The sequence below is a fragment of the Micropterus salmoides genome, unplaced genomic scaffold (assembly GCF_014851395.1).
Source record: "Micropterus salmoides isolate LMB-PRFRI ecotype aquatic unplaced genomic scaffold, ASM1485139v1 Ms_hic_scaffold_10, whole genome shotgun sequence".
NCBI lineage: Eukaryota > Metazoa > Chordata > Actinopteri > Centrarchiformes > Centrarchidae > Micropterus > Micropterus salmoides.
This window is the reverse complement of record NW_024040041.1, coordinates 21,634,420-21,652,172: the sequence shown is the minus strand read 5'-3', so window position 1 is coordinate 21,652,172 and position 17,753 is coordinate 21,634,420. Positions and strand designations below refer to the sequence as shown.

The window sequence follows — 17,753 nt, the reverse complement described above, 5'->3', positions numbered from 1 at the left end:
CACTGCATAGAGATGTGTCCTTAACCTGTGAAGGACACTGTCATTCTTTTCATGCATAGAATGGTGAAATGAAAATGAGTATTGCTTTTAGTAGCAGCACATTATACTACAATCGACAATGGGCTTTGTGGTAACAAATAACATCATTCAAAAGGAACAGAAAAACAGACTTTATAGCACAGCTGTAAGAATTCACCAAATCCATGATTCAATTATATTTCTAGATTTAAATTGTCTTAAATTTTTCTTAAATTTCTTACTTGTCTTGTTACATTAACGCAAATCATTATTGCACATATTGTGAACATTTGCTTATTCATACAGTTCCTGTAGTCAGTATTTGCACACTCCCTGCTCTTTTAATTTTCATATAGAATATATTTTTTACATTTCTTATTGTAAATTTCTATTTTATATTTAATTTTTATTTATTATTTATATTTACCGTTATGCACTGAAATGGTCAAGTATAAAGTCAAGTATATGTTTTTCAGAAATTCTTATGCACAACAAAGCAAAATATCCATTCAGGGAAAAACATGTTCCAGTTAAATTTTAGCAGACTATACAAAAGGGATAATAAATAAATCTAAAAAGATTGTAGCCATTTGATTTTTCCCCCATCATCTTTCCTTATTGCGAGAAATTTTAGACGAGTAGATTAAGGACTATAGTTGTTTTTCTACTCTGTGTTTAATAGTAAATAATTTTCGAAATTTCATGTGAAGTTAAAACATTGTTGCACCCCTATGTATTTAGCGTATCCAGATATTTGTTGATGTGGTCTTAAAACACACACACATGCTTGCACACACACTTTACTGTACACACATGCTGCCACAGTAACCTTGTTCAACATCCAGGAGGGAATGATTGTAGAATATTTTGTGCCAGTACAGAACAGTAAATTCACCGCGGTATATTCTTATGATAAACTTAATCTCATCATTGCCTAGCAGATATTACATCCGATTAGAACTAGTACAAGATTTAAGAGAAATTAATTTTGAAAAATCATGTTCATGGTCCATGTTGATTTTTGTAATTCTGAATATTATTTGCAATTACAATCCATTCAAAACAACCATTTCAACAAAATTTAATTGTATCTGTATGTCATTGTCTGACCTTTTTTCCCCCCTCAAAATGTCATTTTAACATTACTCTCAAAATCATGTTGATAACTAGTTGCAACCTTTACCAAAACAATTTTGGAACATTTGCCACCTTGTCATTACATATTTGCTGACATTTGCAACAAAATGGATATGCATTGGTTGATGACAGCATCAACCAATGCATAAAAGCAAGAATATCAGAATGGGTTGAAGATTAAAATTGTCTATTGTAGTTTCAGTTAAGTAGATGAATAGTGGGCCCTCTTCAACCTATTACATCTCATTAGGGTGAAGGTATCCAGTGATGAATGTGGCAATACCAGGATGCATGATTTTTAATAGTGTCTCATGAGGTGCTGATATGTACCTATGTACCCCTTGTGCATATGAAAGGCTAATCTTTCATGGCCTTTTCAGTTCTGTCAAAATGCTGTGTATCCATAGGGCAGTTTTTCACTGTACTGACCTAGAAACTGTAGATTGTGTAGTGCCAGGTAGCTTTCCCTCACTGCTTCTCTTCGTAGGCAGCACTGTTTACCTGGCAGGGGCAGCTCTGTGCTTGTCACCAGCCTGATAAGACTTGTCCTGACAGGAAAGCCATTATGATTATAATGACAGTTATTGTGGTTCAGTGTTTTGCCACTGCCGACAAAACACACTGAAAATGGTTTTAAACAGCTGTTGTTGGACTAATTATTGCAATCAAAAATACCCTATTATGTTTTCTAAGGCTATTTGTAATGTGTTGGCTGTTTTCCTCTTAAATGCTAGATTACATTTTGTGAGCATGAACATGCAGTAATGGATTGGAAAGAGAGGGAAAGAAAATAGAATAGCTAGAGGGAAGAGTACAGAGTGCAATAGCAGAGGGGGACAGGTACATAATGGGCAACAGGCAGAAATTGTCTTTGTCGTTGTGCCGAACTGCATAAGCAATGGGCAGTGTGCGTCCATTTTGAAGCTCATGGCCTTTGTGCTGTGGAGTTCTCTGTGAATGTAGCCATGCACACTACAGCCTATAACTGCAGGCTCTTGGCTCTGTGGTCTCTGCTACATCTGGAGGAAGACTGAAGGTGTGGGCTTTGAGAAGCCAATCTTATAGGAGCCTTACCACACACTAATTCAATTCAATTGCTGCAGGCCCTGCGCACATGTAGGCGCCGGCATGGCGAAAATGAACAGGAGCAACAAGAGCACATGAACAGAAAAAAATCGATGAGGACTCTTTTTCATAAATGGAGTGGGTGTTAAATTAGCTGGATGGGGCCATGTAGCAACACACTGGATTGAGTGCCTGGTGTATTTGGGTTGTGTCTATCGACTGAGAGACGACTTGGTGTACAGCACTGAAAAGACTCTGATGCTCAATCAATGTGACCAATCAGCCTCACCAGCAATTCATTCGGTTTTACACAGATTTGTCAGGGGAAAGGGGACTCTGAATTGATGTTTAAAAAGTGCGTCACAGCAGTTTCGACGACCAAATTCTAACCGCTGTTTGTAATGGTCGGGTATGATTGCCCTTTTGAGTTCGCCTGATTTTCCTATTCATGTTGTTAAAAGCAACTTCAAATACCAGTTATCAGCTCACTTTGTGTTTGTCAGTTTTCACTTCTTAACATGTATTTAATGGGTTGTCAAGGCCCTGTGCCAAGATACAATTTTGAAGGCACTTCAGAATAATGATCACAAATCAATATAATCTTGCCCTGCTGGTTATGTGGCATTTTAGGAAATCAGTTTTGGCGGCTCCTGCCAAAGATGTATACTGATGATGAGGCATTTAATACCATGTGATCAATTCTGATTGTTTTGCACCTATAGCAAACCACTAATACAATCAGAGAAATGTGGCAATGCTTGTATATGCCAATAGAGATATAGGCTCACAAGTCTTTCAGCTAGAGTCCAAGTCAAGTCTCAAGTCACTCATGGTTATAATGAATGCTGTATCACCTGCTGCGTTCAGTCCAGGCTGCTTATAACACTGCATAGCTATAAGGAATTCCTATTTTTCACTTACAGAGCACAACCATGTAATGTGCAATGCAATCAATGACAGCTTATAAACTACAGTAAGTCACATTCCCCAGACTCTCAAACCCAGTGTAACGTTAACTAAATAAAACTGTAATAGGCTATTACATGATCAACAATATACCTGGAACCTGTTTTTCACTAACAGAGCACAACTACGTAGCCTACTGTACAATGCATCTACAACTAATCACAGCTAATTAACTAGGCTACTGTAAGTCAACACCTGTAAGCCAACACCTCCCCCAGACTCTCAAACCAGTGTAATGTTATAACTAAATAAAACTGTAACGTTACATGATCAACAATAAAACTGTAACCTGCTTGCAACCACCGTTAATAATTAACGTGATGACAGCCAGTGCGACGTAAATGATAACGTTAATCGACCACCACAAGTCTTTCAAGCAAACAAACGCTCACTCATCTTTTCATAACGAACGACAGTTGGGAGTTAACCTCCCGTAGCTCGTTGCTAAAGCAAGAAGCAAGCTAGCGTTAGATGACCAATGCTGAGCTAAACATGCTTACTAACCTCAGGTTACTAATCTATTTTGCATTGAGAAGTTCTTTTGTTTGGGTCTTGTTGTGTTAAGTTTTAAAGCCAAAGTTTATGTTGGATAGCACAGCAGCCGCACATGAGAGAGGACAATAGGGATGAAACAATTACCGGTTTAACGGTAAACCATGGTAGAATTCCCGACGGTTATTATTCCCGTACACATTTTAATTACGGCAAACACTGTACAGCGTTTCCCAGAAGCAGGCGCGCATGCGCAGAATGCAACGTGGGTTTGTTTGTGTCAATGACAACACGGCGGAGACTCGTATTTTAGTTTTTATGAGAGCGCAGAGGGAAACTTGATGAAGAAAATAAACTTATAGTGAACCCAGGGTGAGTTAACTTTTAGCTTTGGTTTGTCTCTCTTAATTGCTAACAGCGTGTAAACTGAAGCTGTCAGTGTTGCTGCTCTTGTAAAACTTCTACACGTTGTTCTGTTACTGTGTGCGTCGTGTGTTGGCTATTCGTCCACTGCGCATGATAACAGGTTACGCAGTTTACTCAACCAACCAGCATATCTATAAACGCTACAGACTCCTCTGTATTTATGTCAGTTTTTTGGCTCATTGCAGTTACTATCACTGTCTTCTAATGACTTCTATAATTCACTTCTATAGAGATTTGTTTTCATGTAATTGTCCACGGGGGTTTCATGTAATTGTCCATTGTATTACCTATATAAATATAAAATATAAAATCTTGATAATGCACACTTTGATTTTCATATGTTTACAAAAGGTAATTGCTGTTATTTTAGTTTTTTATGCAAGCAAAATTGCAATTGTATTTGTAGTTTTCAATATAAAACTTGGTTTCAATGTGTGTATCAGTACATTTTAATATTTTTTGGCACATTTTTACAATACTGTGATAATACTGATAACCGTGATAATTTTGGCCTCTATAATCGTGATATGAAATTTTCATACCGTTTCGTCCCTAGAGGACAACAAAAAACGGTTTGTTGTCCTCAGCAGATAGGCCAATGTGTTACGTAGGTAAGTTATAGGTAATGCAGGGAGGGGAATAATAGCACGCTCATAAGACATTTCCTAAAAATTAACGTTGTTCACGAGTCCCGCACCTCGAGTCTGAGTCAAGTCTTTTGAGGACGAATCTCAAGTCAAGTCTGAAGTCACTGTGTGTACGACTTAGGTCGGACTCGTGTCCGAGTCTCAAACTCGAGTTCCTATCTCTGATAGGAAGCAAATGCAAACACACTTAATTTCAAAAACTAAAACCTCACAATCAAAAGCAGAGGGATGGCCTCACACACAAAGAGAAAGATGGAGAGAAGATCCATCAGGCCATCTTAGTTAAACTCTTGTCTTCAGGTAATTGGACTAGCTTTCCACAGCCAATCTGTCCATCTGAAAAAGGGGGAGCGCATAGATGAAAGGAAACGGGGATCAATTGACCTAATAGCTTGTCCAATCAATCCTTACGTATTTCTGATAGCTGGATGGAGGGTGCCGACCGGAATGGCGGATGAGCCCCTCTAATTGGCTCGGGCAGAGCGGGAGGCTGAGTGGTAATGGCAGGAGTAGTCGTCGCTCCTCCTCATACCTGGCACTCTTACTCTACCAGCATCAATACAGACACCTTTGTCCTCATTACCTTCAGCTTAGTGCCATGTACAGACCCTTCATCTGCTACTGCAGGACTCCAATTTTCCATTATTACACCTTTTTACACGATCTACTTCTCGCTTTCTGCCACTGACCCCTCACACTCAATGACTGATCCAGGAGTTACTCGACATCTTCTAAGCTATCAACGTATTCAGTCAGGCAGCAGAATTAGGACAGACATGTACATAAACAGGAACTCCGTCTGTCTTTGCTTTTGTATGTGTCTGGTCCTTGCAAGCAGTGATGTTCACCTGAGACTTACCTGAGTCATTCCACAGAGGATGGCTCTGGTGGGTTTGTATTTGTGTCAGCAGTACTCCCCTTGGAGTATATGGTGTTAGACCGGTGTGAGCATGTTTGTGTTTTGCGTCTCTGTGTTCGTGTGTGTGTGCGTATCCATGCTGTGAGCTGTGAGAAGAGGCAACACTAAGAAACAACACGGGACCAAAAGAAGCTGTTTGTTTGCTTATCTGCCAAGATGGGAGTTGGAGAGAAGCAGGTAGAAAAGAGAGAGGAGGTAGGGAAGGAGGCAGAGGGGAGATGAAGCTCCTAGACAGAGGTGTGAAAGGGCATGTATATTCATAAACAGCTGCAAAAACACCTAGAGCATAATACATACAGTAGGCAGATGCCAGATGAGACAGGGGGGTGGAGGGGGTGCACCATGATGGAAAAAGTCAATAAACACCTAGAGCACTGAACTTCTAGAGAGAGAGAGAGAGAGAGAGAGAGAGAGAGAGAGAGAGAGAGCATCCGGAGTGGATTAATTAAGGATTATAATTATGTTGGGACTATGTGTGGCTCACCTGAGACTGTCCTGTGCCGCTGCTCTCCAATCCTCATGCCCTCTGCTTCCCTGCACATATGGACACAAACCACAGGAAAATACTACCCTCACTTGTGGTATCATAGGTTCACCTCTCTGACACTGTGCAGGAAAGTGAATGAGTGCAACAGCATATTAACCTTTTTAGCAGCTGTTTTTTTAATCAGTCCACCACAACGGCAGTCTTGTAATGGTAGTCTCTGTGTTCACGCTGTAAATGTGTCAAGTTTATCTGTGGGCTGCAAATTGTCAGTGTACAATACCTTGAGGTACATTATAGGTTTGTAGGCAGATGAAAACTGGCTCAAATCCCAGATAATTGGTTGGGGGAATTAAGTTAGATAGAGTGTGTTAGTTTGTGAATACCACAAATTGTTGTTAAAGGGCAAATTCACAATTTATATTTAAACACTCATCAATCAATTTTCCCCCCGGCCTTTCAGTGTGGAGTTTGCATGTTCTCCCCGTGTCTGCGTGGGTTCTCTCCGGGTGCTCCGGCTTTCTCCCACCATCCAAAGACATGCAACCTAAGTTGATTGGTGACCCTAAATTGTCCTTAGGTGTGAGTGTGAGTGTGAGTGGTTGTTCGTCTGTGTGTGGCCCTGCGATGGACTGGCGACCTGTCCAGGGTGTGCCCTGCCTTTCGCCCGATGCCAGCTGGGATTGGCTCCAGCCCCCCCGCGACCCTGTACGCAGGATAAGCGGTTGACGATGGATGGATGGATGGATGGCAATCAATTTTCACCCACTAGGGGGCAGTGTAACAAGCTGTAAATACAACATCGACATAATACCACCTTATAGTTGATGAAGGTCTTAACAAACATTTGCCTATTTACACATCCAGTAGACACAGAGTAATAGCATTTATTTGAAGACATGTTTCTGGCCAACCAATAAATGTAAGTGTGGAGGGTTGTTGTGTCCCTACCAATTTTGAGACGAAACCTCTACGCCCTTGGTTGATGAGAACGGTGAGACTAAACCAAAACAGGAAAGTTGAAGGACAGCACTCAGGTGATTATTCTCTGTGGTCTTGTCACTTTGAGCAACACCTTTAAAATTACACTGAGACATGTGATCTATTATTAGCAGCTTAAAATAACCATAATTTTAAAATGCAGCCTTTATTGAAAGAGGAAATTCAAATGTTCAACTCTTTTTACTACTTGCAATGTTTCCTATAATGTCCAGTGTTTTCACAAATGTTACATTGTAGAATCAATGGCAGACCACTCCTTGTTGTGGTGTAACAATAAATGTTTTATCATATAGGTATTTTTGTCCATATGCTGCAGAACAGTCTTTTCCCAAACTTTTTTATTTTATTGGGGAAATGCAATAGTCTTTCAGAGTGCTCCTGCAAACACGCAAGGCATCTAGGGTGCATTAGCAGCACTGGCAATAGAAAACAACCTGAAAAAGCTGTCTCTCGCTGCAAAAACTGTGCTCAGTCAGATCGAACTCAGTGACGTGTTCTGTTTTATCTGTCTGTCTTAAGCTGCAACCTCTGGGTTTGAAAACTAAAGCCAATGTGGAAGTGAAGAAAGGTGCGACTCCACTGGCTGTAATAAGAAGTCACATTGCATTCGACTCACTGACTTGATCACTTGTTTTTTTGTTTTTTTTTACCTTAGTAAACACTTCCCTGATAAGTTTATTTTTTCAGTTGCTAGTTCCAAGTCACTGTAAATTATGTTCATTTTGTAAATTATGGTGCATTTGAGTAAAATAGATAATAAAGCAGTGTATGCCTTAGGGCGTGATTACCTTGTGAATGAAAAGTCGCTACTACAGAAACCTGTCAATCAGGATAGAGAAAAATCATATCCACTGCACTGTGGACATTTAATTAGCAGTGAACTTATTTTTGGATGCTGTCTATGTTTTTGTCTAAGAGCTTTGACCCTTTCACAGTGTGTTTTCAGTTCATGAAATTTAATTTGAACATTTTGGTCACTTTAAAATGTCTTGTTCCGCATTCGGTTATACTAAAAGACACTGTAAGGAGTCAGCTGTTAATTGTTTCTTTTTTTTAAACCTGTTTTTTGCTAGCCAATATTAGCTTCCTAATCATATCACCGTTAGGGTGAATTACGGATGCACCTTACTAACCAAGCTAGCTAGATCCACCCACTCTTGGTCACTTCTGGTTCCAAAAAAACACAAGATAGCGACGGGCAAAATACTAAACTCGAGTCTGCAAATCGGTACTCCACAAACCAGTGGGTGATGTCATGGTGGCTACGTCCACTGCTTTTATATATGGTTTGTCTATCGATCTCCTCCACTCTGTTTCATTGCATCAACTGGTATATATGGAGCTTGAAAATTTTGATAATAGCAAAGGAGGCACTGAATCCTGTTCCGGCAGGATCACATTACACTCAGCAAATTTAATTATTGCTGTAATTTACTTTTATAATACATTTTTTATAGGTTGAAAATTCATGGTTTGTTGTGTTCTTTATCAGTAGTTTATAAATGTAGATACTATGGCAATTCATAATGTGTCCTTGTAAGGAATATGAAGTAAGTAAAGTCTGTGGTTCAAGCCAGAACACAACTGTACGCTAACCCTGCTGCTTACCAGTGCTGGGGAGCTATGAGACACAGGCAGCAGAGGGGATTTCATGTTGATTTTTTCCTTTATTATACAATACGATTAGTTGACTAATTGATTATTTAATCAAAAGAAAATGTATTGCCAACTATTTGGATAATCGATTAATCGTAATTTTTTTTCAAGCAACAACCTTTGCTGGTTCCAGCTTCTTAAATGTAAGGAGTTGCTGTTTTTCTTTGTCATTTTATGATATTAAATAAGGACTCTTTGGGGTTTAGACTGTTGGTTGGACTGAAGAAGCAATTTGAAGACGTCACTTTGGGTTCAGGGAAACTGTAGATCCTTTTTCAAAATGTTCTGACATTTTATATACTCAAAGCAATAATAAAAATAATAGTTAGTTGCAGCCCTACATTAAAGATAGGGTTGAGGTTGTTAAGTCCCATGCCACTGAGGGTTATCACCCCGAGTTTTTCAGTAAAGCAGCACAACACAATAGTCAACAACTTGCAGCCAGGTGTGGTTTAACAGTATCAATTTTAAGTCAGATGCTGCTAAAAATGACCATGCATGCTCAGCAAATCTTTCCTGGTCATGTGAAGGATTTTTTGTTTGTTTGTTTCTTACAGCTATAGTGTATTGCAGCAATTTTTAGAAACAGAGTGCTTTGCTACTTTCATTTGTAACAGGGACAAAATATGGGGAACGTTGAAAAAATGATGGGCGCCATGAAAGGCTTCATGGAGGCTGGTTAAGGACATATTTCTAATAAAATACACTGACTTGTCTGTCGGGAAATTAATGCACTTATAATCCAAAAACTATTACTATTACTCCACTTGTGCTCCTATCCTGTAGTGCTATTAGAATATGAACATGAACCACACATCTGACATCGTCTGACCACAAGACACTTGCCAGACCACAGCTTAACCTCTCTCACCTCACAGCCTCAAGACACACACACACATGACATTCACTGACCACCAAAAGCACACGCACACACACACACCCACATGCACACACACACACACACACACACACACACACACACACACACACACACACACACACACACACACACAGATTTGCTCTGCAGCCACAGACATGAGGCATTTAGGGAACAGAATGGAAAAGGATTTAATTGAGTCTTTGATCATTATAGAATTACCATGTGCCTTCTTGGCACCCTGGTTATTGTTTCATGGATTAATCGTTTTCATTCCACAAATTGTGGAATCCACATAGCAAATCAGCGTGCTGCCTGGTTGACATAGATATGCAGTTGGAGCAAGGGAATTTTAATGTGTTCTTGCCCTCCAATTGGCTCTAGCAGTCCATGCGACTTGATTTATTTGAAAGATTGGTTTTATTGATTTACTGAATTAATGTGGTGCCAGTTTAATCAGTGTGCTATGGAACTATGCAGAATTTGACATCTCTGTGAACTCAGATGAATTGAGTGTACAATATTGATCTGGTTATCCACAGTATTTATTCAGCTATTTGTCTAAGAGCTGATTAATTCACTGTGTACGAAATAAAGTAGGTATGTGTTTATGAGGCTGTGCGAGTGTTTATGTTTGTGTGTGTCTCTATCTCTGTATATTTGTGTAACTGGTAATTGCTTCTGTTATGGACTGCAGGTTTTCACCTTTTTATTGGAAAAGCAGCAATCATAATTTATATATTTTCTTAACAGCATGCTGCTATTGTATGTTATAAAAATTACATCACATGCAGGCTCAGCACATGTACATTCAGCATTAATGGAATGTGAACATGCATGCACACACAAATGCAAAAGTAAAGTATATGCATGTGTGAGTATTGTGCTCGGATGTGTGCAGCGTGTGAGGTGTCAATGTGTAACAGTAGCGTTGTAATTGCAGATTGCAGGGCTGGAGCAGTGTTCAGCACCGGTGTGGTGATTGAGCAGTATCTGTCAAATAGGGCCAGAGGAGGGAGAGTAGTTCTCCAATTAGAGCTAACTCAGGATGGATATGGATGCTTTCTGACAGCTGTCTCATCTAATTCAGTGGCATGTGGAAGAAGAACATTTGTTTGGAGATGTTTGTTTAGGCTCATTATGGATAAAAGCAGAAGCTTCACACATCTCTTTCCTCCTATTCCATGTGTAATAGAGGACCACCGATTTTGATGTTATTCAAAGCTGTCAATCGGCTGCCTGCATTCATAGTGCTAGTTCTATTCACAAGACATTATGCAGTCCTAGCTGTAATCCTACATAGCTATTTGACTACATAGGGGTAAAAACAATTGACTGGATTAGAGAGATCATCAGCAAAGAAAATGATTAATTTTAGAGGCATGGCATGTAAGTCTACAGTAGCATCCTAATACTGTGCTATTGTATGTCCTGTAGAGAGAAATTTAGCAAGAGCAGTGGTAGCTTGTTACTGGGTGGTATACTCTGCCATGTAATAAAATACAGCAGGAATCCTTCTCCATGTGTTTATTTAATCATATGACAAGGACCACAGCTAAGGATATAATTACCATACAAGTTCAAACAAATGCAAAGGGCAGCACTCTGTCATTCTACTGGCACTTCTGCTGTGCATTATATTACACTGTTTATAGTTAATATAATAAACGACTGAAGATACTCTGGGAATGATTCTTAGGTTTACCGGCAAATAGGATGTGGGAGGTACTTCCATTTTGTAAGAAATTTCATTGAATGTTATTCATTAGGTTTTGTATTGTCATGGCCGCCATGTGACATTGTTAAAAAGAGGATCCTGTGTGGATGACACGTATCCTACGTGTGTCCTTTTAAAGACACACAAGGATACGCTAGCCTTCACTACTATGCAGCATTTTCAAAGGATTTCTTTTTTACCGCAGAGCTACTTTAGACTCTGAGTCTGACTCTGGACTACACGAATGCCAGTAATTTGATTATAACCAGATTAAGGCAGTGCTCAAATTATTGCACCTGTCATGTAAACATGTTAACTAGATTATCTTAGTTGAATTAAAGCCACACTTGAAGAAAGGATAACTCAATTGTCTGACCCCAAAATCAATCTTCTGCTGTACTCTGGCATACACTTACATTCAGAAATGTTTTGGTGTTTTGTACAAACAGCTGCATGGCTGGCGGTGAAAAACAAAGGAAAACAAAGCAAAGCATTTTTTTGGGAGGGGCGGGGGCAACAGCAAACTGGCTTTCATCTTACAACTAACTCTGCAAGTGACAGCCTGTGTTATGGAGTTCTATAAATTCATCATCACAACAAAACATAGACACATAGTCCGTTTTCCTTGTGGTGTTGCTCGGCTACTTTACATCAAGCAAATCATGTAAACACTGGCTACCAAGCAAATGGAGTTACTCCAAACCATAATTGTACAATTGCCTTGAGGTGGTTATTCACACAGATTATAGTGTGTATCTAAACAAACTGTTCCACACAGATCTACTGCTTATGGTCTCTGCATAGCTGCTAGACTGCATATTAAGCTTCCTCTTTTCATAAACTTGGTTGTTTTTTCTTTGCACGAACAGTCTCAATGTATCGACATTCTGTGCTCATTCTGTTACCCTCTAAACAATTTGTTTTGTCCTCACAGACTCTTATTTGTCAACTCGTCTAAATAATTGCAGTGCTTCAGCCCACATACATACCTGTTTGCTCACCTACCATTTGCAGTTTACAGACCTTAATGTCTGTGTGCTCATAGTTCTCATAATATGTGCCTGTTTACACTCTCTTGCCCCTGCGCCCTGCACTTACACCCACCTGTGTGGACTCCCCTTCCTCTGCGAGTGTACTAACGTTTGCCCTACATTCACCTTCTCTCCTGCTCATGTGTACATCTCACTAGCCTTCCGATGGTAGCAGATATGGATGGAAATACAAATGACCCCTGATGAACCCAGATATTGAGCTGTTTTAAAGCTGGAGGCTTTAGACAATATCCCCTCCTTGCTTCAGTGTGGTGGAGAAGGAGGGGCCAGGGTTTCTCACTACATTTGGGTTTTATGGGATTTATGACCCCCGTCCCCAGCAGCTATCTTTCCCTCTACTGGCACTTCTCCCACTGGCTAGAATTAGTAGGCGAGGAAAACAAACAAATTACAATTAAACAAACATAACAGCTAATAAGCATGTAGTGACACGAAGTGAATGCTTTCAGCAGGATGCAGGCTATAATCTTCTCTCCCTCTCCCCTGTCTTCTGTTTCTGCATTTCCCTCTAATTTCCTCCTGCCCCGCCGTCCCTTCCACTCTGTGTGACTTGCCGGTGGGGCTCTCCGAGGAGATCATCTCGGAGCATGGGCAGTATGAGACAGATGGGCGGATGATGGATCTGACGTGATAGACAGCGGGGTGATGGATGGCTGGCTGGCTGATAGGGGATTAATGCAGTGCTGAGGCCGCTGCAGCACAGCGGATGGCTTAGTGATAGATAGATAAAACTGACGAGCAGATAAACAAGAGACCGCTAATCCACGCCCCCTTGATGGACAGAAAATCAAAGCGAGGGAAAAGAACCACCGAGGGAGAGTTGGACCTGTATATTGCCATCGCAGGGTGTAGAGCTTTCATGGGAGGGAATGTAAGTGGACGCAAAGTGAGATGTGTGAGAAGTTAGGGGGCTGAGAAGAGTTAAGACTGAGCATTGTGTTGTACTACTGTGTAGGCATGGGTCAGTGATAGCACATGTCTGTTGAGCCGAGCTTGGTGCTGAATATATTGGACGAGGGCGGGAGTTTTGTTGATATGGCTTGGCGGGTGACAGCGAGGACTGGTGATATGGTATTTCGAGTGATGGCAAACAGTTTGACTGCGGAGGAAAGATTGGGCATAGCAGCAAATTGGCCATAGTGGGATGTGATGGGATGATTGGACAGCAGAGAGTGTGCTGGTTGGGGACTGAAGATGGGAGTGATTGTTGTGTCTGTTGGTATAATTTAATGCACTTCCCTCAGTGCAACAGCTTAACCTTCTCTGTAATGTACGAAGAAAAAAAAAATGTTTGGGGTCTCTATGTTTATGCAGTTCTGCCAACTGGCGAGTTCAAACAGGCAGTCGTGATGAGAGAAAGAGAGAAAAAAGAGTTAGGGGAGTGGAGGACAAGCCCATGGAGAGTTCCTCTGAAAATAGGGAGCAAGTTGCCTATCCCTGCGTTATTAGTGAGCACTAAGCTTTGTCTCTGTTCACCGTTTCAGGGGACCCCAGGGGTTCTGGCATCGATCTGGTGTGCTTAGAATGCACTCCGGTGTCACCTATTTAAACACAGTGAGCCGCTAGCCAAGAGAGACAAGCCTTTATTTATCAAGCATCTGATTTTGGCTGCACGGATGACAACCTGATTAGCACTTAAAGGAGCTCTTAAATCTTTTATTGGAATGGGTGGAGGCAATCTATAATGAGAGAGAGACCACATTCTTAGCCAGAAAGAGTTAGGGAGGATGAACAGAGAAGTGATGTGAGGGACTGTGTCATCCGGAGGGTTAATAAAGGGGAGAGACAGACAGATGTGCCAGATGTGACGGAGACAGCAAGAGAGGAAGAGAAAGTGTGTGACTGGGAAGTAGAACGAGCAAACGGGTAAAGAGTAATGAGCATGTAACTGAGGAGTGGTGGCAGAGATCTAGGTGGGGACCAAATGAGAGCGGCCTAGACCATGAACAAATGTCAAATGAGTGGGTGAGAGTACTGTGATCAAGTAAAGACCTAAGCAAATGAACAAACTGCTGATCAAACAAGTGTGTGATGACTGCGTGTTTGTGCAGATTGCGGGGGCATTGGTGCACATGTGCGCATGTGGGCAAATGAATGAGTGAGGCATGATGGAACAGACTAAGTGAGCGGGTAATGGGGGTTAGTGATGGGTGTGTTGACAGAAAGTGTCAGCTATAACCACACTGACCCGCGAATACAAGCTGCATGCACAAGTGGCTGAATTTGAGTGCCAGCTTGGACGTGAACTGACTGTAAAATTGGATGTGAATTTCGAGTTGGATGTGAAATGAATGCAAATTTGAAAAGTAGGTGGATAGTGTTTATGCATCAATCTCTATGTGTCAGTCTTCTGTCATTTCTACATCATTTTAGAAGAGTCCAAGGGATGCGTATCTCTCTTTGGCACATAAATGTAGCTACATTTGAATACCTTGTTTCATGTTCTGTGTAATTATAGCAAGTGGGACTGCTCTGTGTTTAATTTTTCAGGGAGGATTTTCTATCCTTGCCTCTTACCATCATCGGGGTACTGAAATTAAGGTTTGTATTTTTAGTAGTAACTCTATTAAATAATAATCCCAACCTTCTTGGCTGTAACTGGTAACCATTTTGTTTCATGTAATAGATGAGTATATTTACTCTCATAGAGAGAGAAACACTAAGCAATGCCAGTGCTCGATTAGAGAGGAGCTGTTGCTAGAGAGCAGTAAGATAATTTATTATTGCTCATTTTCCCTTGGGATGCCAATGGTTGATTCACTTTCAATGCCGAGAAGTGCATGTATATATAATTGTTTATGTGTGTGACATATATGTGGTGGTATGTTGATGTAGGGACAAGGCTATTGTCTGTCCTGCAGCCTGTGGTGCATTCAAATCCTTCCCACCTCTCACCTTGTCTCTGTCAGTAACAGCAGCAGCAAAACAATACTGCACGTGAAATGTCAAGAGAATTAGCACGACATAAATGCACACACATTGTTTACTGTTCCCTCTTCTCTCCCAGCCTTTCACCTGTCTCTGTCTACTTGTTGTCTGGCATGGCTCTGTGCTTATGCCCTCCCCACCACCCTTGGCTGCAGCATGCTTGTCTGACCCTGTCGTAGTCTCCTTCAGGTCCTGTCTCTTGGTGATCAAGCTCCATTATTTATGCTGTATCGTGTTTCACCATCAATTCCCGTAATGGAACAATTGAGACAGATTTCCTTGACTGTCACAATAGCAGTGAGACTCAGCAGAGGTTGGAAATGGGATTAGTCTTAAATGGAATTTAATTTTCACCGTTGTTGTCTCCGAAGCCTGTCTGCCACCCAGACACCATGACGCGCTTTTGGTAGTGCTTTCACCATTGTGTGTTGTGTGTGTGAGAGATTACTGTTGTGCTGCACAATGGCAAGTGTAGCATTTATAATGTGATGCACATGCGCAACAGTTTCTTGTTTTTTAAAGCACTGTAATGCAATTGTTCTGCAGTTTTGCTCTGTTTTATTCAGGAAAGCCTTACATTGAGAACTTACAGTTAATACTGTAAAATGTCAATGCCTTAATCCATAATACAGCAGGAGATGAAGAGCGCTTTATTTTTTTTGATTGATGGGAAAAATGCACAGGAGCAGCACAGTCTTCCATAACAAATAGAAACTTGGCTTACATTTTCGTGTCGAATGAGTGAAAAGAAAAAGAAAATCTTACATGAGTCAATCCATTACCAGATTTCAGCCACAGCTGGCACTTCTTTGACATAAAATGTATATGTGCCTGAATGAGTAAATAGATAAATGAATAAGTATTATTGAAGTGTGAATCAATGTTTTTGGATCGACATCCAAAGTGTAAGTGTATGATGTGTTCGTCCTTGGGAGTTGAGGGGCGTGTGCCAGTGTGTGTGTGTGTGTGTGTGTGTGTGTGTGTGTGCTTGTGTGCATCATTTTTGTTTCCTGAATGGCAATGGTGGCTATGAATTGTTGATGAATTCTGTTTGGGGGATTTTCTGACTTCCCTTCTCTGTTTTTCCTTGCCTTTAACACAAACATGATCAATACTTGAATTAATGTGTAAGTAAAGAGTCAAAACCTGTTGCACTGGCCTTGGCACAGGGAGCCACCCCACCCCCACTCCGCCAGCCTCCAACCCAGTTGGGCTGAGAGAAGTCAAGAGAGGAGTCAAGAGAAAGAAAGAGCAATAGAGCGTATGGATGAGAAGAAATAAGTGTTCATTTATAATGAACACATTATGGGGGTAAATTGGAATGCTTTGCGCTTTTAGAATGTGTCTTTTTTGCTGCTTTATTATTTTTAGTAATTAATCGAGAGGTAATTATGTCTTGCTGCATGGGTGATGCCTCTTGTCAAGGAAGGTAGCGGAGTGTTGAATGACGTGTGCGCTCAAGTGTTGGTTTTGTATGTAATGTTAGGTATAAAGAGAAGCAACTACAGAATGGCTAGAAAGGCCACAGGTGTGGGTGTCAGCTCCGGGGAGTGTGCGAGTTTGTGTGTGTCTGTGTGTGAGAGAGAGTCAGCGTTTGTGTGTTGTGCTTGCGTGTGAGTGATAGGGTGTGAGGCTCAAGAGGCAGAACTGTGATTTGTTAGTATTGTATTCCTGTAATCTGCTCAGATGAGATCAACCAGAGCCAATAATGCAACACTGAGCCAAATACCAAACTGCTCTTTCTTTATCTCTCACTTCTCTCTTAGTCGCTCTGTGCCCCCCCCCACACACACACACACACTCCACCCTCTCTCTGCCTTTACCCTTTTCACTGCAGTGGGAGCCAGCTTTGCTGCAGAGGGAAAGATGGGGAAAAGATGGAGAGAGAAAAATAAAGACTAGAAAGAGTCAGGAAGATGGATGGTGAGAAATGGAGATAGGACTGAGAAAGAGACTCAGAGAACACAGGAGGAGATGGAAGGTGGACAGGATTGAACAGTAAACGATTGCTGCTCTGCTTGTGTGTGCTCCTGGTAGAGCCTGATACCGAATCAAACAGTGCTCTTTCTCTCTATTGACACACACACACACACACACAGACACACAGACACACACACACACACACTAGTCACAAGCATTTGAGTTTGTTTTTGGCCAGTTCTGGGTGGTGCTTGGCAGAAGAAATTAAGCCTAACAACCGTGGCATCTGTCTCAGCAGCAGGAGAGTCCCGCCTCCCCACCCACACATGACCTGCCCTGCTTTCATTCACTGAGCCGCCTGCTGCCTGGCTCAGGACGGGCCGCTGCCTGCGCCACTGCTCGCCACCCCCCTCCATCCCGGCCTCTGTGCACTGCCAACCACTCTCT

General features: G+C 41.3%; 1 protein-coding gene and 1 long non-coding RNA gene across 3 annotated transcripts in view; one reads left to right on the top strand and one right to left on the bottom strand.

Moving 5' to 3' along the window:
* Window positions 1-1,755, bottom strand: part of LOC119896536 — a 33,802-nt gene extending 32,047 nt beyond the window's left edge. The window contains exon 1 of the long non-coding RNA XR_005443237.1: window positions 1,585-1,755. This is a non-coding gene — a long non-coding RNA (uncharacterized LOC119896536). The remainder of the gene's footprint in view (window positions 1-1,584) is intronic.
* The window catches only part of adgrl1a (adhesion G protein-coupled receptor L1a), a 97,533-nt gene that overhangs the window by 3,052 nt on the left and 76,728 nt on the right, over window positions 1-17,753 (top strand). The gene's annotated exons all lie outside the window — the stretch shown is intronic.